This window comes from Vipera ursinii, assembly GCF_947247035.1.
Source record: "Vipera ursinii genome assembly, chromosome: 3".
Taxonomy (NCBI): Eukaryota; Metazoa; Chordata; class Lepidosauria; order Squamata; family Viperidae; genus Vipera; species Vipera ursinii.
This window is the reverse complement of record NC_139516.1, coordinates 147,295,330-147,318,316: the sequence shown is the minus strand read 5'-3', so window position 1 is coordinate 147,318,316 and position 22,987 is coordinate 147,295,330. Positions and strand designations below refer to the sequence as shown.

Sequence of the window (22,987 nt, the reverse complement as noted above, 5' to 3'; positions counted from 1 at the left end):
GATTCTATCCCTCTGTTAATGCAGCCTAGCACTGTGTTGGCTTTTTTGGCAGTTGCAGCACACTGCTGGCTCATATTTAAGTGATTGTCCATGAGGACTCCAAGATCCCTCTCAGAGTTACTACTGAATGAGGTACCACCTATACTGTACCTGTCTATTTGGTTTTTCTTGCCTAAATATAGAACCTTACTTTTTCATCATTAAATTTCATTTTGTTAGATAGTGCCCAATGTTCAAGTCTGTCAAGATCCTTCTGCATCTTAAGCCTATCTTCTGGAGTTCTGTCTGTTCCTCCCAGCTTGGTGTCTTGAAGACCATGGTATAAATGTTTTAAATAAACATGCATACTTATGTAAATATATATTTATATTACTACAATAGCAATGGTAGGCAGTTGGACCAAGCAAGGTAAATTTCTTTTTAATACCTTGAATTATAATTGCATAGGTCACTGAGAGTGTACAGTAGCTTAGAACTTTTAAACATTCAAGCTTTCATCTTGTCATTATGATATGTGCAACACATAATTATGCTACTTGTAATTGTTCTATTCCTTTACTCAACACATTAATCCTCCCTTATGTCTATGCAACATTTCCTTTTACTACCTGGATTAAACATGCAACAATTCATATTAACATACCAGATCCACTTGCAGAAATGTATGCATATGTATATTTTGCTGCAAAAATTACAAACAATAATTATATCTTAATTGCTGTTATTTAAAATTGGATTTTTAGGATTTGATTTAATCTACAGTTTTCCCAAAATACCATGCTTAACCAATCTTCTTCCTTATATATCAATACCAATAGTAGACGATTCCTTGCAACTGAGCATCTTTTTTTAGATGGATGGCCAGATTGCTGGCTGTAAATCTTTTGGGGCTGGCACTGCTGAGAAAGACAAACCTGCGATTTCCTATGGTAGGCAGTGGGGCGAAGAGCAGGGCTGCATACACCGTACATGTCTCCTTCCTTTTCACTCGTAAGCTCATGTACAGTCCCTTTTCTTTCAATAGCACACACAGATACAGGTAGTCCTCAAATTGAGGACTACCACAATTGAGCCCAAAATGTATGTTGCTAAGTGCAACATTTGTTAAGTGAGTTTTGTCCCATTTTACGACTTTTCTTGCCACAGTTGTTAAGAGAATCAGTGCAGCTGTTAAATTGATAACCCAGTTGTTAAGTGAATCTGGCTTCCCCATTGACTTTGCTTGTCAGAAGGTCACAGAAGGTGATCACATCACCCTGGGGACACCTGCAACCATCATCAGTGTGAGTCAGTTGTCAAGCATCCCAATATAAATCACATGACCCTGGGGATGCTGCAAAGGTCATAAGTGTGCAAAATGGTCACTTTTTCAGTGCTGTTGTAACTTTGAATGGTCACTAAGTGAACTGTTGTAAGTTGAGGACTACCAGTATATCTTTTAGCCCTATCAACAGCCCACAATAGCAAATCATCAAAAGGCTAAAATTATTCTTATCGAGATTGATTATAAGAACAGAAACCTGCAAGACTGATTGTGTAGTTCCTCCACCTTCTCCTCCTCCTCCTCCCCCCTCTAATAGCTCAGTGAATTAGAGTAGAGGTCCCCAACCTTTTGGGCACCAGGGACCGGTTCCATGGAAAAAGATTTTTCCGTGGACTGGAGAGTGCGTGGTTTTGTGTGCTGCCTGCACCCCACGGAGGGGGCTTTGCTTGTTTGTGCAGACCGGTTGCTGGCATGCCATGGCCTGGTAACAGTCCACAGACCGGAGTTTGGGGATCCCTGAATTAGAGAGGTGTCTGCATGAGCTGTTTCTAGATGTTATCTGGCTGATCTAGGCTTTAGCCCCCTTGACCAAGGCAACAACTTCTGCTTATCTCCATCAAGCTCATCTTCCTTATTCTGTGCAGCAGTTTCCCTTTACAAGGACATAATTTTCCCCCTTGGTAGTTATTCACAACTCCCATTGAAACAGTCCCATGGTTTCTCCAGATTGACCTGCTAATCTCAAACTCTTTCACATCTAGTGGAGATGTGCGTATTTACCGGTGTGGAACTCACGAGGTGTCTTCAGCCAATCACTGTTGAAGCCAAGCTAGCGGTAGCTGATCATTGGGAAGGCTTTTTCTGTTTTATCCAAGTTCAGCAATCATTGGGTGCACTGCCTCCATAGCGTCAATACTCCTCGAATTAACATGCCTGCAGAAAAGAGAAGCAGATACATTTTAACATCACAGAGCAAGGAAGAGAACAAACCCATGGTGTTTCCACATGTCTTTTTGTGCACGTGTATCTGGTAGTTTGGATGCAATGAGTGCAGGGGAAAATCCATTTCAAAATGATTAACCCATGAACAAAGAAGCTTCAAAACTCTTCTGTTCACTATGGCACTAAGATCCAACTTGCAACATAGGAAGGAAGTGTCCTAATAAGAGCCTTGGTGGAGCAGTGGGCTAATGCCTCCTTAAGTAACACCAGCTGCCTGCAATTAGTGCAGGTTCGCATCCCACCAGGCTCAAGGTTGACTCAGCCTTCCATCCTTCCGAGGTAGGTAAAATGAGGACCCAGATTGTTGGGGGCAATTAAGCTGACTTTGTAATAATGCCGCTTGGGGTGTGTGTGAAAGCCCTAACAAGCAGGCATATACATAGAATGAAGGCTACTGCTAAGCTTGTAAGCCGCCCTGAGTCTTCGGAGAAGGGCGGGATATAAATGGAATTAAAATTAAAAATAAATAAAAATAAATAAAATAATAAGTCCCGTTGAACTGTTATTATTTTCAGCAATTCTTTCCCCCTCGTTGGATTGAATGAAATCATAACCCAGAGGTAGGCAGTAGAAGTATGGCAGTAGTCTCTCCAATGGGAAAGCAATGCACCCAATCACAGGATGACATTTGAAGAACATGTTTTGTCCATGTCTGAGAAATTCCAAGACTTTTTCCCTTTATACACATAGTCCTCAATTGGCAACATTTAGTAACCGTTCCAAGTTACAATGGCACTAAAACAAGCGGTGTATGACCATTTTTCACACTTACAACACCGCCGCCGTGGTCATGTGATCAAAATTTGGACGCTTGGCAACTGACTCATATTATGACGGTTGCAGTGTCTTTTGTGATCAGCTTTTGAGACCTTCTGACAAGCAAAATCAATTGGGAAGCCGGATTCGCTTAACAGGCCATGTTACAAAACCCAACAACAGCGGTGATTCACTTAACAACCGTGGCAAGAAAGGTTGCAAAATGGGGCAAAACTCACTTATAACAACAAAAAACCTGGGCTCAATTATGGTTGTAAGTACCTCAACCATAACTCACACGCATCGTTCCTCTTTTGTATAAAGACACATACACACATGTCCCAGGTAGTGGCACTGTTTTCTCTCACAGAGGTACTAGTTTCAAGGCAGGATGATATGGAGCTTTTGTTCTTGTCTTTACCGGGTTTGTTTTTTTAATTTGTTGTTTGCTGCCCAGACAACAGCCATACAAATCAAAACAAATCTATAATCCTTCTCCTGCTCATTCCCAAAGACACATTTTCCCCTCATGGAGACATACTCTCTCCTCTTTGTGCCCTTGAAAATCTACTGTCCACAATAGGCTCTTAGGAAATGTTCTCCAGGTTGCCACTGGTTTTCCTGCCTCTATAATTCCAGCTTGAAATGTGTGCAGAGAATATTACTCTCTAGGCACACTTTAAGAATGACCCTCTTAGCACAACGGATAATGCATCTTCTACTTCTCACTAAGTTAAAACCAGCATTTGCTGATCTTGAAAACTCAAGTAAGGTCTAACCTGTTTACTACTTGGAAGAGAGGGAAGTAGCAGATTCTAGGCTACAGTCAGAAGTAAAAGAAAATCCTGAAAAAGATGAAAGTAAAGCTCTCTCGTATTATGGTCAAGAAAAGTATACTGCATAAAAATGTCCATCAAGTTATCAGAGGAGTTGGGCCCAAAAGAGACTTTACTTTTGAAATTTAGGGACAAACCGCCATGTGGGATGCATTTTAGGCAAGTTTTTAAACAATTAGCATGTTGAGATGGGTTTTTTTAAAATCCAGTCTACCCAGTTTTCATTTTATGAGTAATCATGTTATTCCCCCCCACCACATCCCTCAAAATTACTTCATTTAATCTTTCCAAATAGGTTATGCGCCATATGCATGGAGTATAGATTATTCAAAGTATTCTTTCATTTTTTAGTCTCATATACAATATTCCTGTTGTACTTAACTTTAAATCCATTTTAATTTGAAATAAGTCTATTTTTTCAGTTTATATCATTTTCACATAGGGTTTCATCTGCTGTTTGGCTTTCTTTTTAATCCCACTTAGAATTCTTAATTTTGTTTGCTGATTTTTCTGAGGTTAAGCTCTAGTTTCTGTCACTCTTCTGTCACACAAATTAAAGAAGCTTCTTGCATTATATGACATATGGTATGTACTTCAGGAAAATGGTTTAGATATAATGTTTTGAACAGATTAGTCTTACAGTCTCTAAATGCTTTGATTAGTCTAAAAGTCTCTAACTCTGGACCATTATGGTTACCAACAATGTGCTGAGATTTAATGGTACAGGTAGTCCTTGACTTACGACCACAACAGAGCCCAAATTTTATGTTGCTAAACAAGAGATTTGTTAAGTGAGTTTGGCCCCATTTTACGAGTTTTCTTTACACAATTGTTTAAGTGAATCATTGTAGCTGTTAAATTAGTCACATGGTTGTTAAGTGAATCTGGTTTGCCCATTGACTTGGCTTGTTAGAAAGTTGCAGAAGATGATCACATGATCACAGGGCACTGCAATCGTCGTCATTGTGAGTCAGTTGCCAACTGTCTGAATTTTGATTGTGTGACTTTGCGGGTCAGAAGGTCACAAAATGTGATCATGTGACCCAGGGACACCGTGACTGTCACAAATATGAACCAGTCCGAATTTTAATCATGTGACCATCGGAATGCTGCGACGGTCGTTAAGTGTGCGAAATGGCCGCAGGCCACTTTTTTCAGTGATGTTGTAACTTTGAATGGTCGCTAAATGAACTGTTGTAAGTCAAGGACTACCTGTGTATGAGAATGACCTTGGGAGACAGGAGGAAGAACCGAAAACCTGATGGTAGTCATCCAATTGGCAGGTGAGTCCACAGAGGGAAGGGTGGGGTTTAGCAAACACTTCAGAAGGGACCCTCTCTAATTTCTTGGACCATCCAGGTGAGGCGAAGAGATGTACTTTCAGACTTCCAAAATTTTATTCATGTAACGTTAACGAAAAGATTAGAGCTAGTAGTTCTTCCGCGTGTGCTTCTTGTCTGGACTACCTTGTCAGGCTGACGTGAGCTTTAAAAACGATTATATTTTCCCCACCGCAGAGATAGAATTGGGCTTTCTGTAAACCTCCTGAGAAAACGCTGCCCTTTTCACCCTCCCTGTTAGACTTTCCCCTCCCTCTAGCCTTGTTTGTACAATGTTCTGCCAGTGCTGGATACTGGAGCATAGTATTGACCTATATAGTCAGCCAGTCTAATTAGTAACAGGATTATATCAGGCAGTTGTTTTATTTGGCTGAAATCTTTATGCGTTGCCCAGCCTGTCTCCATAGCTGCTACAGCTGCTTCTCACACTGTTTTGGCCTATTCCGTGCCTGATGCATTGGTGGTGAAACTGAGTTGTTTTTTTCATGAAGTTTCTTTCCATTTTCATGAAACACAACTTCCTTAAAAAAAAAACCAGAAGAACTTCTGCACCATTATTACAGAGTATTTTCCATGCACTGTCCCCATCTTTATGCTTCCATCCCTACTCTTCTGTTAAAATTGAGGAAAATAAATACACTGGAGAGAAGGCACCTGAGATACAGTTTGATCAAAGGAACGCATAGGCAGGGAAATTTGGCTGCCTCCTTAACCCCCCAAAACCTTTCATCTTGAGGCAGAGGCTGGTCTCATCCCAGTACAGGCATCTGGATTCCTCTTTCATTGTGGAACTTGAGGTTCCTGGGGAAGGCAGACTGGGACAGTCTTTTCAGAATACATCAAAAGGCGAAGCGTACAGGGAGGAGTCAGTGTTGGGGATTCTCCCAGTTTTTCTGTAAATTCTGTCAGTTTGCTGTTCCTGTATCTCCAGGCTGTGCAGATTTGGATGGGAAGCAACCGTCTCCAACTCAATCCTATCAAAACTGGTGGCTGTGGATGTCAGGGGCTCCTAGATCTGGGGATAGTCCATTTTTACCCTTGGATGGGATGGAGCTTCTCCCCTCAAGAATGGTGCAATCTGGGGGTCTTCCGGGACTCCCTCCTCAATACGCAGGAGGTGGCCATGGGCCGGAAGGTCTTTGCACAGCTTCATCCAGTACACCAATTGTGCCTTTTCTTAGATCCTACTAAGACAGAGGGACTATCTCCCATAATGTCATCCTGGCCCATTTGATCCAACAGGGTTTGCACACTTCAGGTTCTTTCAATCAATGTCAGCTCTGCAAGGTAAACCAAGAGTAAGAAGGCAAAATGCCAGATAGGTTAGGGCTATTTTTTTATTATTACAGCTATAAAACCGTGCAAATCTAAATGTGCTTTTCCCCTCCCTCATTTACATCTTCATGTGAACTAAGGAAAGCTTGTCCGAGATGTTTGGTGAAATTTGTTTTTTGGAACAGGTTCAAGCTGATACTGTCTGATTATTGCCTGGGTTGCCGCTGTTCCCTTGAGGCTATTCCCTATGCCCTCTACGTTCAAGTAGTGTCTTCTCTCAAGACCCCGCAAGTGTGCTTTCTCTGTTGCAGTCTGGCTGTGAAATGAGATGCCCCCCAAAGTCCTGGTGGCTGAGATCCAATTGAGATCTGGGATGCCCCTAATGGCCTGACTCTTCTCCCAGGCATTGTTCTAGGATGATTGGAATAGCATAACATAGCATAGCATAGCATAGCATAATATGAATTAGCCTATTTCCTAGAGTGTATACTCTCAAAGCAAAACATTTTTTATTTAGTTTTCCGGCTTTCGTGAACTTTCACATTATCTGGATATTGCTGTCCCAAGGCAAAGGTTATACCACCCAGGGATTCTCAAAGGTGACACTATAAACCATGCTGACCTGGCCAATCTAATTATTTGCTTTCCAGTACCACAGATGTAATCTAAATATTTCAGTAGTATGCATTCCTATGTGCCAAAGTCTCTGCTGAGATCATCTGGTCAAAGGCACCCACAGTTTTGACCACCTGCGCTTTAATGAAATAAAATCTTTATTACGATCATAGACTCAGTTTAGACGCACAAATAGCCAGTTCCTTTCAAAACTAGTAGGAATAGTGACACACAAATGAAAGGAGACGGGAGGCAGAGGCATTGGATGGCCACCATGACACACTTAAGAAAGGTCTACCACTACTACAGATGACTCTGAGTCAGGGAGCTCCTCAGACTTCAAAATGGCTGGTGACTAGGTATCAAAGCCCCACCCGTTTTACATGTGTGTAGCATGTACAAGACATGTTAAAAGGGGAGGAGCTTTAATTTCCCTTTTGAAGCCAGTGACGGTCAGTGAAGATATCCTTGCTCTGAAAGGAGGTGCCAATTTGTTCACTCAACTTCATTCCTAGAACTTTTTATTTGCTTATAAAACTGACTTTCTGCCCTAAGAATAATACATGACAATGATTTCCAGCCTCTTCATAGGAGAACACCATAAAGGCTTTACAAGTCATGCTTTTTAAGGCTCTTTGTTATACTAGCCTAGAAATATATCAGTGTTTCTATTGAGCTTGAGTCTAATACATTTGTGGATTATCACGCCAAAGCAGATGTTCCCATATAGCAAAAGCTAGATACAACCCTTTTGACAAGAAAATTGGTTTCCTAACAAGAGTCATGTCTTAAACTGAAACCAAACCTTTCACTCTGAAGGCAGCTTCTCACTTAGAGGAAGGGAATGGTATTGTTGCTGTAGCAAAATATGCCACATGTTTCCCAGGAAAGATTAAAACGCGTTTTATGCAGCCCATAGGCTAAAATAGCCACCCAGCTGTCTACTGTTATTAGAATCTTACGATCCTCAATATAAATCTAGAGATAGCAATGGAGAATGTATTTCTAACATCTATGATTATCAATGGTAGGTCATAAGCAAAGATTCTGTATCCCCACTGTGTTGCGTGACTGCTATGGCAAAATCCAAGCCAACATAATATAGTTGCAGTTCTTTGCTAAAAAAAAACCCAGCAAAGACAACAATAAAATACCTAGGAAAACAAACAAACACCTATGTTGTAATTCTGCCACGTATTTCACATTCTTAATAACTCGAATCTTAGGTTGTACTGTTATTTATTTATGATTATTTATTCATTGCATTTGTAGACCTCCTTTTTTTCGGACTGCTCAATCCTGCTTACAAGGAGATCAATTTTATCAACACCATAATAACCATGTGAGATGAGTTGGTGAGACAAAATCAATGATCTAAAGGCAGCCAATGAATTTCTTGGTCAAGTAGTAAAGTAAATCTGGAACTTTTCACTTCCAGACCTTATTTTCCAAGCATGAGCTTGCTTGTTTTGGCCATTCTTCATTCCTTTCCTGTCTTCATTACCTATTCAGAGAAGATACCAACAAATGCACAATAGTGCCTGAGCCATTATGTGGTGCTTTCCAAATCAGCACAAATATTGCTTTAGATACAACAGGAAAGTTAGACAGACAACAGTGTTCTTCCAAGTACTGATTGTCATGGTTTGGAAAAGTATTAATGATTCTATCTAGAAAAATTCACTTAATTTTTACAAGTCTGCCAGAGGGAAGTTGAAAAACTAAATAATGGTGTAGAAAGGTGCAAAGGAGAAGCCTAAAATGAATAAAAAATCTATCATAAATCCCATGAATTTATTATATAGTCTCTATTTTTTTTAAAAAACACACAACAACAACAAGGTTCTATAATGGAAACTGTATCTTTTAATTCCAGACAGGGAAAGGAATGAATTATTTAGAATCCATTTCAGTCTATGTTTCCACAGGACTTGGGACAAAAGAGGTTTGGTAAATCTAATTACACTTTCTAGAACACAGATTGTGAGGGTTGTATCCAATGAATCCACTATTTTATGACAGATTGTGTTCTAACAGTGGAATAGATTCTCTTAACCTGTCATTGCTCCCAGTTATCACTAAACTAGGTTACTGCAATGCATTTTACATTGGTTTACCTTTGAAAAAAGGTGAAAAGAGCAGCCAACAGAATGCTGATCTTGGCCAATAAATTTAAATGTACGTGCCAGTAACACAACTTTCCTTTTTTAAAAAATAAGTTTTTGGGAAGAAAGGAGCTTAAGATGAATCATGACCATCTCCATTCCATCTAAGCTGGTGCATAGACATAGCTATGGTCCACTTCTATCTTATCTTTCTCAGATCTCCCTTTAAAAGGTGCTGCTATCCATTTTCTGTCACAGCAAAGTCAATGGTACATTGATTACACTGTTGATACTGTAAAACCTTGACCAGTATCAGATATTAATTTTTCATCACAGTGTACTGGTGGCAAGGCTGGTGATTTCAAGAGCAGTAATTTTCACAGAAATTTTTTTTCCTCCCCTTGCAACCGCTAAATGTGGGGAATAAAAAGCATTTCAGTCTCTGCCTCTTTTGGATAATTAAAACAAAGAACAAAACTGTTTCCATTATGATATATGTGCCATCTGAAATGTTGGAATGACTCTGCCAAGTAGCTACCACAGTAACAGTTCAACTAGAACAGACATGTCAAACACAAGGCCCAGGGGCCAGATCCGGCCCGTGAAGTGGTTTCATGCGGCCCGCAAAGCCATCCTGGAAACAGTGAGGGAACGGCCCCCACTGCCTTGGCCCTGGCCCAGAGACCCTCCTCCTGCCAGAGACCCTCACATCTGTCCCACTCCTGCCCAGGTCCCCATAGGCACCCTTGATGCGAATGATGTAGAGCTGGCCATGCCCACCCAGTAGGCCATATGCACTCTAGCCACGCCCACCCAGTAGGCCACGCCCACCTAGGCCATACCCACCCGGCCCCCTGAGGGCAACCGCAATGCTGATGCCGCCCTCAATGAAATTGAGTTTGACACCCCTGAACTAGAAGATTTTGAGCAGGATATCTCCAACCATTTGAGTAGGAGGATGGTGACAGAAAAGCCCTCTTGATTCAGGGCCCATCTTTTAATGAGCAGGTCAAAAGCCTGAGTACTGTTCCATAACCCTCCTCCTCATTCTTCATGAACTCAGGAGACTTCTAGCTATTCAGTCCTATGTCTGACATAGCAGCCTCACTATAGACTGTAAAAGATAATCCTCCCATAGCTGAACTATTGAGTTCTTTGTTCTCATCAATGCCAATTTTAAAGCAGAACCATTATAAATGTACCGGGAAACACTATAAACTTGATTTATAGTGATCATTGTTGGGTTTGTTGTTGGCTTTCAATAGATAGGCCACAGCTGTTTGATGTAAACCATGGGCTGTTTGAAGCAGGGGTGAAGCTCTTCTATCTCAAGTCCTTGGAAACTGTCAAAATTTCCAGTTTGGAAAGAATAAGAAATTTTGTAATGATATTCTGAGTTTTGGACCAGCAACTTTTAGGTTATGAGACAGCATTTATGTGACTGTGGTACTGTAACAGTCAGGATAAAGGTGGGTCAAAATGCCCTAAGAAAAAAGGATAGTAATAAAAGGATTGTTTTAATAAAACGCCTTTTGTTGTTCTTGCGTGTTTCTGATGCCTTAAATGTACTGTACACATAATAATTTAATGTCACTTTGTAGGCATGTATTTCATTTTAATTTCTTGAATTTATATGCACAACAACTCCAAAAAGACTCTGTGTGTGTGTGTGTGTGTGTGTGTGTGTGTGTGTGTGTGTGTGTGTGAAAAAGAGAGAGAGATTTATTGTTGTCTGCATATATGGAAAAGCAGGATAGAAACAATATTGATGTTTTTTAAATTTAGCATTGGAGAGAACTCCTGAGAATTGACAACCAAGGAAAGAAACAAATGGATTATGGAACAAATTAGTCCTAGCAAACTGCTCAAAATATAGCTTAGGTAATTAGCATTGGCTAGAACCAGGATTGGCTACATGATGTTCAAATATCCACAATATCGAAGGTTATTCCTTGTCTGACATTCCAACTACTAAGCTCCAGTAGTGGCTTCAGAAATATTTTTCAGGCCAATCTCCTTCCCTCCCTCCCTGTGACAGACAACTATGTAAACAACAGGCAGTCCTCCAGATTACAAAATCTATTTCTAATTCTGTCAGTCAAATATTTGTCTTAGTATATAGCATATATTTTACCTTTCAGTGCATAAAAAACACTTAAGAAACTTCCAAATACACAAAAACATGTTAAACATAATAATACAGTATAAAATAATAATAAAAATAATTACATACAGTAGTGTACTGAAGAGGGAAACTATGTGTGTGTACAAGTAGTCCTTGATATACAATCATAATGAAGCCTGCCCTGAAAATTAAAATTAAATTATAACTAAATTTTATGACCTTTTTTACATAACATGAATGCCATGTCTTAAACAAATGCCATGATGGACATCGTAGCAAGTCAGGCGCAGGAAGACAGGGTTCTGTCTTTCGTGTTCAATTTTGCCCCATTAGGGACCCAGGAAAGGGTTGAAGGTCACCCTGTAGAGGCAACGAGCAAAGAGGGGATCCTCGTTGATCGCGGGAGGGCGGCAAGCGCTAACAGGTCTACCCAGTCCGTCTGCCGAAATGAAACATAGCTCCGTAGAAAACCTTACATCTGGCACGTCGTCAATTCTGGTGGCCCCGCATGAAGAGTGACATCGAGGAGTATGTACGGCGGTGCCATGTTTGTGCTACTACAAAACCCCAAGTTGGGAAGCCTTTGGGGTTGTTGCAGCAGGTAGCCGACCCGACTCGGCCATGGCAAGACATCGCCATGGACTTCGTTGTGGACCTCCCAGAGAGCAAGGGTCACACTGTTATTTGGACAGTGGTCGACCTATTTTCCAAGCAGGCACACTTTGTTCCGTGTAAGGGGTTGCCATCAGCTCGTCGGCTAGCTTGGCTGTTTCTCACGCAAGTATACCGACTGCATGGAGTGCCGCGGCGTGTGATTTCAGACAGAGGGGTGCAGTTCACCGCTCGGTTTTGGAGAGAGTTCCTGCGTCATATCGGCTCATCGCAGGGGCTGAGTACGGCCTATCACCCCAGCACCAACGGGGCCGCAGAACGAGCCAACGCTGCCGTTGAACGCTATCTACGGAGCTATGTTTCATTTCGGCAGACGGACTGGGTAGACCTGTTAGCGCTTGCTGAAGTGGCATACAATAATGCGGTTCATAGTAGTACTGGCTTCTCTCCATATCGGGTGGTTACCGGTCACGAATTTGTCCCCTTCGCTGAGTGCCTCCAGGAGGAGGGGTCTTCATGCTCACCGCAGGACTGGATGCGTCAAATCACGGCCGCCTGGGGGGCGGCAAAGGAAGCACTGGATCGGTCCGCCGTGGCGACCAAAGCACAGGCGGACAAGAAACGAAAACCCTTTGTTATACCGCGGGTGGGGGACCTGGTTTACTTGTCCACCAAGTACTTACGGTTACAGGTCCCGTGCCGTAAGCTAGGACCCAAATACCTTGGCCCGTTCCGGGTGGTGCAGGTGGTAAATCCAGTGACGGTGCGACTGCGGTTGCCAAAGTTCTTGGGTAAGGTCCACCCGGTGTTCCATAGTAGCCTGCTGAAACCTGCTCCGGCGGCTACTGCAGCGGCAGGGGAGGGGGGTCCCAGACTGGTTCACGCTGATCAGTATGAGGTGCAGGAGGTGTTGGACTCCAGGGTGCGGAGGGGCGCCATACAGTATCTCCTTCGGTGGAAGGGGTACCTGGTGGAGGAGGCAACGTGGGTGTCGCGAGAAGATGTCCATGCTCCGCGTTTGGTCCGGGCATTCCACCGTGCCCACCCTGACAGACCGGGAGGTAGGGGACAAGGGGGGGTATGCGGAGTGAATGATTCTTTAACCTTGTTCTCTACATCTGCAGGAGGACCCTTGTTAGGGGGGCGGCATGTCGGGCTTGGCATGCCCGACATTCGGAGGGGCCGCGGAGCAACCCACCCGGCCCCGAAAACCACCGCCGGCGCCCGCGGAGTGCCCCGCCAGGCCCCGAAATAACCGCTGGCGCCCACGTCTTCCTAGAAGGCCGGGACAGTGCTCGGCCGTCGCCTCCCCTCAGCAACCGCCCGCCCAACGTCCGGAGAAGCCGAAAAGCACCCTACCGGCCTCCAGGGACTCCCGGCAGCCTCTTCCTGACTCTTCCTCCCTCGGTGGTGCCCAGAACGGAGAGCAGCGACGTCGAGGCACTGACTGCAGCCTCTCAGCCTGGGCCCCGCTTGCCAGCATGTTCCACAGCGCCGCGCCGCTCTCGCCGGCTCCCGGAAGCAACCAGCGAGTCGGGAGGGAGCACGGCTGGCGTGCGAGGCCATGGAGCGGCCAGCTGGCTTTCGGGGGCTGGAGGGGAGGGCGAGAATGCCATTGCGGCTTGACAGCCTCCGAGGCCGACCAGAGGGCCAGGGAGCGACTCTGCGGTGGGGGCGGCCGGTGGACACCCAGCGCTCAAGCGGCAGGACAAGGACGGGTGCCAGGAGGGCTCAGGGGGTGGTGGAGACTGCCGGCGAGTTAGGGAGGGGCTCGGGACGCAGCTCACGGCGGACTGGAGAGATGAGGGGGGAAATGAAATTATGCGGAGCTCTGGGGGAAAGGAGGGTGGTTTGAGCTGGGGGGTGGCTTGCCGGCTGCAATGGTGGTGGGGCGGGTGCCAAAGGGTGGACACTGTAGGGGGTGGTAGTTAAGTAAGGTGTGGGCGTGGTGGAATAATTAAGGGTGTGGTGGAGGGTGTTGGCTTTGCCGGCTATTTAGCAGCGTTGATTGTGCTGTAGAATCAACGCTGACTTCGTCTGTCTTCGAGCAACTGTTTATGAGGCTAATAAACGTGGCTTAGGAGAACCAGCTCCCGTTCCGGATTCATTTTTTTGGTGACTCGTCGGACGGGGTCTGAAAGTTTTGCTGAATACCAGAAGTAAATGAACTGCAGTCAAGAGACCACAGGATGCTGCAAAGGGCATACAAGCATCTGTGTTGCTGAGTGGCCAAGGTTCAGTCATGTGACCACAGAGGGGCCCAACCATCAGACCTTTGAATCCAGGTCCTAAGTAGTCCAAAGATAAATCTGTCATAACATCAATCTGTCTAAGACTACCTCTTTAAAAAAAAGAAATCATTCTTAAAGCAGTTTAGGTAGAAGAAAAAAGATCATGATTCAAGGTTAAAGCTTACTGTTGTTCCATCAGTGTCTTGTCTACTAGAAAGTATTCATGAAGTTAACATTATGATAACATTAATAACTAGATGATGCAGAAGAAGGCGATGGAGAGATGACTACTGTTGAAGATGATGGGCCTGGTGTTGGAATGGGAGAGTTTACTACTGCAGTCAATTTCCTGAAGTAGACATCAAGAAAGATTTGTTCAGAGCTTTTCTTTTGCTCATCATTAATGGTCCTGTCACTGAGGCCCTCGGTAACTGTATGATGACTAGGGTGAACCTCTCTCTGTATTAGGATCTTGCTCCTCTAACTTTGCTATCCCTGCTTCAAACAGACGAAGGGCTTCAACTAATTCTTTTATCAAAAACGTTTTCAGTTCTGGAGTTTTAGGTCCCCGTCTTTTTCCTCAAATGCTATCACATGGTGCACAATTTGCTCCACCCTTCTTTCCTATCTGACTGCTTTACTTCAACCGAAGAATCAGCAATATTTTTGAAGGCATCATAGATAGTATAGTTCCTCTAGAACTCCCTTAAGCTCATTGCATCATCCTGTGTAGTCATAACTGCTTACGAGAAGGTCCGCTGTAAATGATAAGTCTTAAAGTGGAAGGTATGATTTCCTGATCCATTGGTTGAAATGCAGTATTATGGGGTAAAAATATGACCTTTTCATTGGGCTGAAGGTCATCTAAAGTGCTTGGGTGTCTGGGTGTGTTGTCAAGGTGAATCGTGAAAGGAATTTTGTTGGCTAAGCAATAACATTCAATAGTAGGGACAAAATGGTTCAAAGATGGCAATTATAACCCAAACTTTTGCATTTGCCTTCCAAATAACATGAAGAGATGCCATAATGATAGGATAAAGTGCTCTTGGTTTTAGAGATTAATACACAAGCAAAGGCTTGACTTTGAAATTCCCAGATAGGTTACCTCCTAGTAATAACATTAGCATATCTTTAGTACCTTGTGCACTTTTTTCTTTTTTTTTCAAAATTTCAGACATTTTCCCGCCAAAACAAGCCAGTCTCATATACATTAAATATTTGATCTGGCTAATAATCTCTCTCAATGATTTTTTTCAACATTTCAGGAAAATCATGTACAGCACTTACATTGACATTCTCTGTTTCAGCTTGCATGTTAATATAATATAAATTTGTCCTCACTTTGAAGCAATTAAACCAACTCCTTCATTCTTTATCATAATCACCTTTGCTTGCTGCGTGTGCAGCTTTTAAATCATTGAAAAGGCTTTGAGCCTTTTCTTACAATACAGTAAAGCTAAAAGGCATATTAAACTGATTTTGACTGTCTAACCAAATTATCAATAGCCTTTCCATTTCAGTGATTAAACGACTGCATTGCTTTAAAAAAATTGTAGTTTTCATCAGGGTAGGGCCTTTCACACGCTCCATTATTCTCACTTTACCTTTAAACTATAGCTAACACTTTTCCAGTGATTGATGATATTGCTTTATTCTACTTTACTTTATTTTCAAACATAATCATTTCCCCTTTTTTGATCCATAACCAGGCCTTGCGTTGGATTTGCTCTCTGGAGTCACGGTTACAAGGATACATAAGAGAAAAAATTAAGCCATATACAAACTTACACATTCAATAGTGGGGCAATAAGCTGACTTTGTAATAATGCCGCTTGGGGGGCGCGCGAAAGCCCTAATAAGCAGGCATATACATAGAATGAAGGCTATTGCTAAGCACATTGATTTGTGCTTTCAATTGTAAGCCGCCCTGAGTCTTCGGAGAAGGGCGGGATATAAATGGGATAAAACAATATAAAAAAATAATTTGATTTAAAATGGTGGACTGCATTCTCCTTCTTCAAGCTGATGAACCCTGGAAGCTGCACAACCTTACAAAGTAGTGTGTGCATTCGTTATTATGAACCATTATACTTAACTCATTTTTTTAATATATAAGAGGCTTTATAGCAGTCTGTTTGTAAGTAGGAGTTGTCCTTAAGCCAGAAATTCTTAACCAGGGGACTGCCTGTATTTGAAATATAAACATAATGATATGTGTAGGATATGTATCAACCACTTTCATCTGCAGTGTAAATTTAATCCTCAGTTATACATAGGATTAATTCAAGGATTGTTGAAATAATGCATGCAAAGGGCTTTCAGCACTTCAAAAGTTATATAAAAACGAAGGGCTGTAATACTGGATGGATGATATACCACATATGCAACACTTATTTCTTTTTTTTTTCTAAAAGAAAAGTGCCAAAATGAAATGAACTATTTTCTTATCATAAGGGTGCAGGTTCAAATATGTTTGCATTGCTAATTTCTTGCGACCTTTTCACCTCAAAACAAGGAAGAAAACATGAGAAACAGTTTGCTAAACACATCCTTTCATTCTAGTGAGGGAGAACCACATTGCCCTTTACAAATGCAGCATCACCTTATAACTGATGCTAATTATCTGATCAGATGGCAAACACAAACGCTGCTCAGTTCCATATGAAATGTGTTAGTCTCAAAAGAGGAGGACGTGGGAGGAAAGCCCTCTTTTTTCAAGCTGATTTACAGCTCCTGGGAAACTCCACTTGCTTTTCAATTGAAGGCAAGCCTTCTGCAGCTAAGCAATAAATTCACCGAAGAAAAGAAGAAAATACAATCTTAATTGGCAGCATTTGGGAAAATTGCTTGTTTCACAGCCGAAATGATTTCTTCTGATAAGGAGAAAGAAGTCTAAGCGATATAAAACATTATACATAATTTAGCCATCCGATGAGCTGTGTATGTAACAATATCAATTTTAGTGAGGGCACAATGGATTCTTGATTAATCACAGCTCCTTCCATGGATAGGTAACTCAGCCTGAAATTCTATATTTGTTCCTCCCCCACACACACACCCGTTTGCTTTTATTGGAAGGGTGACAAAAAAAACACCAGAAGCTGTATTTCCTTTCACTGGCTAGCAGCTCCCTAATTCTGCAACCCTGTGCAATACATATGCTGTCATCATGAAGAATCGAAACATAAGCCGTCAAAGCAAAGCTTCATGGAAAGAATGCACAATTACATCTGGATGACCACAAAAGTATGTCTGTCTGTCTGTCTGTCTGTCTGTCTGTCTGTCTGTCTGTCTGTCTGTCTCTCTCTCTCTCTCTCTCTCTCTCTCTCTCTCTGTGTGTGTGTGTGTGTGTGTGTGTGTGTGTGCATTTGCATCTTTTTTTTATTATTTGATTCTGGCAAACGCCTCTAGAATGATTTTTCTTTGCACACTCATTTGATGGCACCCTTCCAAGCTAATTTGTGAACCTTGTTTCACACCATTTTCAAAGTAGGTCATATGTAGTAATCTCAGCTGCGGAGAGATACCCTATCAGCAGCAGTCACTAGAGGATACAGGGAGGACAGCAGGCCCAGCCAATCACAGGGAAGGTTGGTCTAAGGAGCACGAGAGCTGTGCAATGGCACAAGGCCATTCACCTCAGGGTGTGTGCCTTGTTCAAACAGCTGACAGACATGCTCCCACAGAGCTGGCTTCACTCTCTGCCATTAACCGCTCTCCAAGGGCCAACCAGTTCTTTGGAAGGGACCAGCGGCATGGCTTAAATATTAACCTTAATGAAAATACAGAATAAGGAGAAATCTAACCTTTACTCAGAGGAGCCAGACTCAGCTAATGCTGATGTGTAGGATTTCCACAAGAAGAGTTTACTACAGCCTCTAGCATATTGCCTCATTACAAAACTCACTCAAGTATTCCTCATTTCTTTAAAATGTTTGTACATATTGTGCCTTGAAACAAAGAACACTGAGTTACTCTTTCAAAATTGCAAAATTTGCTGCATTGTGGGGAGGATTTAATCTCAATTGAAAAATCAATTTTGGCAGGGATGTTTGATGTGTGTGTGTGTGTGTGTGTGTGTGTGTGTATTGTATATATATATTGTTAGCAATCCAAAAAAATTTACACAAATATGAGCTGTCACTACTGTGACCACTGCCTGTGGATGGCCTTCGGTTAGGCTGAACCAGGAAATAAAGATTTGTCCCATGTTTGGGGCCTAGCAAGGTCATCTAAATAGTTAACAAACATTTAACATATTATAAGCCTTCTTTTAGGCTAGTACATCTATGTTGTCATATGTTCGATATTATAGATTTCTCTATGTGGTTAAGTAGACGTGATTTCACTTGCTTCATGTTAATTATTAGTCTCTGCTGGGCAGCTAACTTTATTTATTGTGCTGCAATGTTTAATTGCTTCACTTTTCTTGATTGGATGACTTCCATGTATGCCATATTGAAATACTGGCCTTATAAACTGGGAATGAAGAGATTTATAATCTAACATAGATAAACAAAATCAGTACAGAAAATTGCTTAAGGGCTTAGTTCTCATAGATTTGGAGAGTATGCATACATCCATGGGCCAACTGAGAAGAGAGGGATAAAAAAAAAAGAAACCCCACCCCTTAATATTTGTTAACACACACAAACACACACAAACGTGTTTGCCTGCTTGTAGTGCTCTTCTTCTTAGGGTGAGCAACATTATGTAGAGCACAGAAAAAAAAGTGTTGATGGGAGAAGTGATCAAACTGTGTGTGGGGGTGTGTATTCAGTGTTAGTAATTTTTTAAAAAAATCATCATTATTAAATGGCAAAAAACGTAATTTTATCTATAAAAATGGCAACCCGTCAAATCTAGTATTAGGTAAATAGATCAATAAATAACTTCTTAGTGCCTGTTTTTGTCTAATATCTTTTACTCATGCTCCAGGAGCACAAAGGCTATTATAATTCCTGCCCCTGTAAAAAGAAAGTTGCTGGCTTGAAACCTGATAGAATTTTTAAAATTACATCTTACTTTAAAACAAAACAAAGAGCCCTCCTTTAATACTGCTTGTATTGTTTCATTGTTTTCCCAGTCACCTGAGGTGTTTTATTCCAACTCCCAAGGAGACTTTATATAATGATCCTACTGGGTTCAAATTACAACTTTGTATTTGCAAGGCAAGAATGAACCACTGTGCTATTATAGCACTCATTGCTACATTGACTACATTATAGGGATGTTTTGTTTTTTTCCTATAAGGTAGTCAAACAGTTGTTGGCATTAGCCTGCTATAAACCAAAAGTCATGATCCAAAACAGACAAGAGTGTTTAAGGCAACATATCATAGAAACGGATATTTCAGAAGTAGAACAGAAAAATGTGCCCTGGTGAGTGGGGGATTAATAAAGGGCAATGTTGCCCATTTCTGCTCTCCAAAAATGCTTATTCTGGTGACAAAATACTTGGATAAATCCAGAGTCTACATTCCCCATTCAATCTTCGACAATACATGAATATTATGTATGCTGTAACATGCTAAATATATAAACAGATGCTGAGGCAGTATTTTAAAAAATAAAATTCCATTTAAAACCCTCTTACAATCTTGAAACATTGTATTCCTATGCCAGACAAATATTTCTGCCAGTCCCATAAGGAGAAAAGTTTATTTTAGTAGATGGTACAAGGAACAGTTCTAATCTTAATGGACTGGAACTGGTGACAGTAATTAATATTAGACTGGAGGAACTTTTAAAGCCAATGAGGTCTTTACTTTTTCTTTGGAAACACGCAATCTATATAATGTAGAAGCAGAATGTTTTCCAACTCAATAGAGCAGGGGTGTGAAACTGCCGGCCCATGGGCCGGACATGTCACAACAAAACCCCACCCTCCCCATTGCTGGCTATGGGGGAAAAGTTCCAATACGTCACATGACATCACGTGACATCTCAAGTTTGACATGTCTGCAATAGAGCATTGGAAAGAAATTATTTTAAGAGAATGATAACTGTCCATCCAGCTGTTTGTCTCACAGCACAATTCTTTGAAAATGACAAAACAGGACTAGCTTGGATGTGGAAAGAAAAACTGGCACAAAAAAACCCGAGTTTAAAAATGGGACAGATCAGGCTGGGGCCTATGGAGAAAAAAAGAGAATTCTGAAAAATTCTGCCAGTGGATCTGTGTGGGAGATTCAATTTGGAAGTGGCTAGAATGTTGCTGACTCCTCCATTCTAAGCCTCCCTTCATTCTGGCTGTGTAGCCCAGTGGAGTATAAACAGGCTGAGTAGTGTTTTCCCTCTACACACAAACACACAGAGAAACAACATAAAAGAAACACCTTTCAACATCAATCAGAACAGAGCTGAAGGGACCTTGAAAGTCTTCTAGTCCAACCCCATGCTCAACCAGGAGACCCTATACCATCTCAGACGAGCTGACTGTCCAGTCTTTTCTTAACAACTTCCACTGATGAAGCACCTACAGCTTCTGCAGGCAAACTGTTCCATTGGTTAGGAAGTTTTCTTCTTAATTCCAGGTTGCTTTTCTCCTTGATTAGTTGACCACCTCCTCTTTGTGACAACCTCTCAAATATTGGAATACTGCTATTGTGTCCTCTCTAGTCCTTCTTTTCTCTAGAGTAGCCAAACCCAAATCCTGCAACCATTCTTCACGTATTTTAGTTTCCAGGCCTTTAATCGTCTTACAGTAGTTGCTCTTCTTTGCACTTTTTCCAAAGTCTTAGCATCTTTTTTTTAATGTGGTGACCAAAACTGGATGCAGTATTCTAGGTGTGGCCTTACTAAGGCTTTATAAAGTGGTACTAATACTTCATGTGATTTTGATTCTATGCCTCGGCTTAGAATATCCCAGATAATTCTGTTGGTAAAGGCTTGGCAAGAATTCCAGAAGTCAATGGAATGTTGGGGGGAAAATGTACAACGGAGTTGAAGTTTTGCCCATATGTAGGTCCATGAGCATGGTTGCTCTCCAAAAACCAGACAAAATTTGATCAATTCTACTTCATCAGAATTTGTCATTTCTGAGCCACTTCTGAGTGTGATATTGCATAAGAAATGCAGCTATACAAATCTTGTACGTAAATAGAAGTGAAGTGGGTGGAGAAGCCTGCCAAAGAAAGTTTGAATTTAAAAATAACTGGATCAGACTACGCTTGGGGGAGGGGGGGATCCCCCTGTCCAATTCTCAGTGCTTCCCTATGAGAGTGGAGAGCTGGAGAGCTGCATGGAATGTTGGTAACTGCACCATTCCAAGCGCCCTTCTGCCCTTCCTGTCATGTGATCCAGAGCAGAGAATATGCAGCTGGCCTCATGCTTCCTATTGTTCATATACACTCAACTTACTTTAGGCATTGTCCCACCTAAGATCAGGAAAGAGGTAGAAGCAGATGGCGAGAGAACAAAGGAAGAGAATGACCCCAGACATCCTCTGCCTGACAAACCTACCAACTCAGATCTAGGAAAAGCTTTATGGCAAGAACACACATTCTTGAGGGTATGCAAGAACAAAATTGAATGAAAAGATGGAAGAAGTGACCACTGAGCAAGAAATAACATTAAAGCAGGATATGGTTGAAGGGAAGGATACCTCCCTTATACTACTTGGAGGATCCTGAATAGGTTGAGGATTGGAATGCCTAAATGTAAAGAACAACTCAACTTATATGGTTGTAAGGACTACCTGCATTCCAGAGAAGAAATCACAAACTGCAAATATGAGAAGTAGAATACTATTTTGGCCCAGCCAAGGGACAAAGGAAGGCCTGCTTTGCTTCAGTAAGGTTTTCATCTTTTTATGCTACGTAACTGTGAAATTATTTCACGAAACGAGTGAGAAACAAGTGTAAAAGCAAATAAAAGGATAAAGGGATAAGGAAGTCATTATGCAAACAACTTTTAGTATTACAGAAATGTTAATTATTCACCTTCCATAGAGCAAATGAATGCGTAAAATATTTCCAGAGAATGAGTAAGCACATGATTAAGAAAGTGAATTTGGTAAATTATGTAATTAGTCATTTTGGCAAGAATGACCAAAAATAGGATTATACCAGTCTGCACAGTCAGATCATGGATAGTAATTGATGAATGATATTATGACTATATTGAACCTCAAAAATCATGAAAGAACAAAGCCAATTAGATATATATTTGGAATCTAACATAATTAAGTTACTAACTACATGGAGCTTGTTGATTGATTGAGAATATAAACCAATCAATTTTATAAAATGGTTGCCAAATTTTTTTAAAAAAATCTATTAAATACATTAATTAGTTTAGTTACAACCCTGATGTTTTCCCCAAAGATTTAGGTGTAGAAATTCTATCTTGCTAGTATATGTGTGTGTGTTGTATTAAAATATAGTAAAATATATACAGTAGCCCTGTGATGCATAAGCTTCAATGATGTGGTCCAGTTTGAGAAAATTTGTACCATTTCAGTTTTATTGACTGGACTAACAGGATTGATTTTCCTTTTATCTGGCAGATTAAACACCTGAATAAAAATGGGCTTTAGCATGGTTTACATATATAATGGCCAGATGGATAATGGTGACAAATAACAACAGATTAAAAACACCTTATCTTTTTTTGTTAATGTAGGACTGGAAACCTATGATCAGCAAGCCATGAATTTAACTGCAAATTAAATTAAAACAAACTTTCCTTGTAGATCTAACTCATCATTTTGTTCACTATAAAGAGAAGCTGAAACAGCCAATATTACTTTGTTCTCATTATGCACAAAGATGTGGAACAGAAAGTGAAGACATCCAGTGTAACCACTTTTACTGTGTACAATATA

At 41.4% G+C, this 22,987-nt stretch overlaps 1 long non-coding RNA gene across 1 annotated transcript in view; it reads left to right on the top strand.

The window, feature by feature from the left end:
- The first annotated feature begins 17,384 nt into the window (after nt 1–17,384).
- Nucleotides 17,385–22,987, top strand: part of LOC310638801 — a 35,475-nt gene continuing 29,872 nt past the window's right edge. Inside the window, exon 1 of the long non-coding RNA XR_014492190.1 lies at nt 17,385–17,407. This is a non-coding gene — a long non-coding RNA (uncharacterized lncRNA). The remainder of the gene's footprint in view (nt 17,408–22,987) is intronic.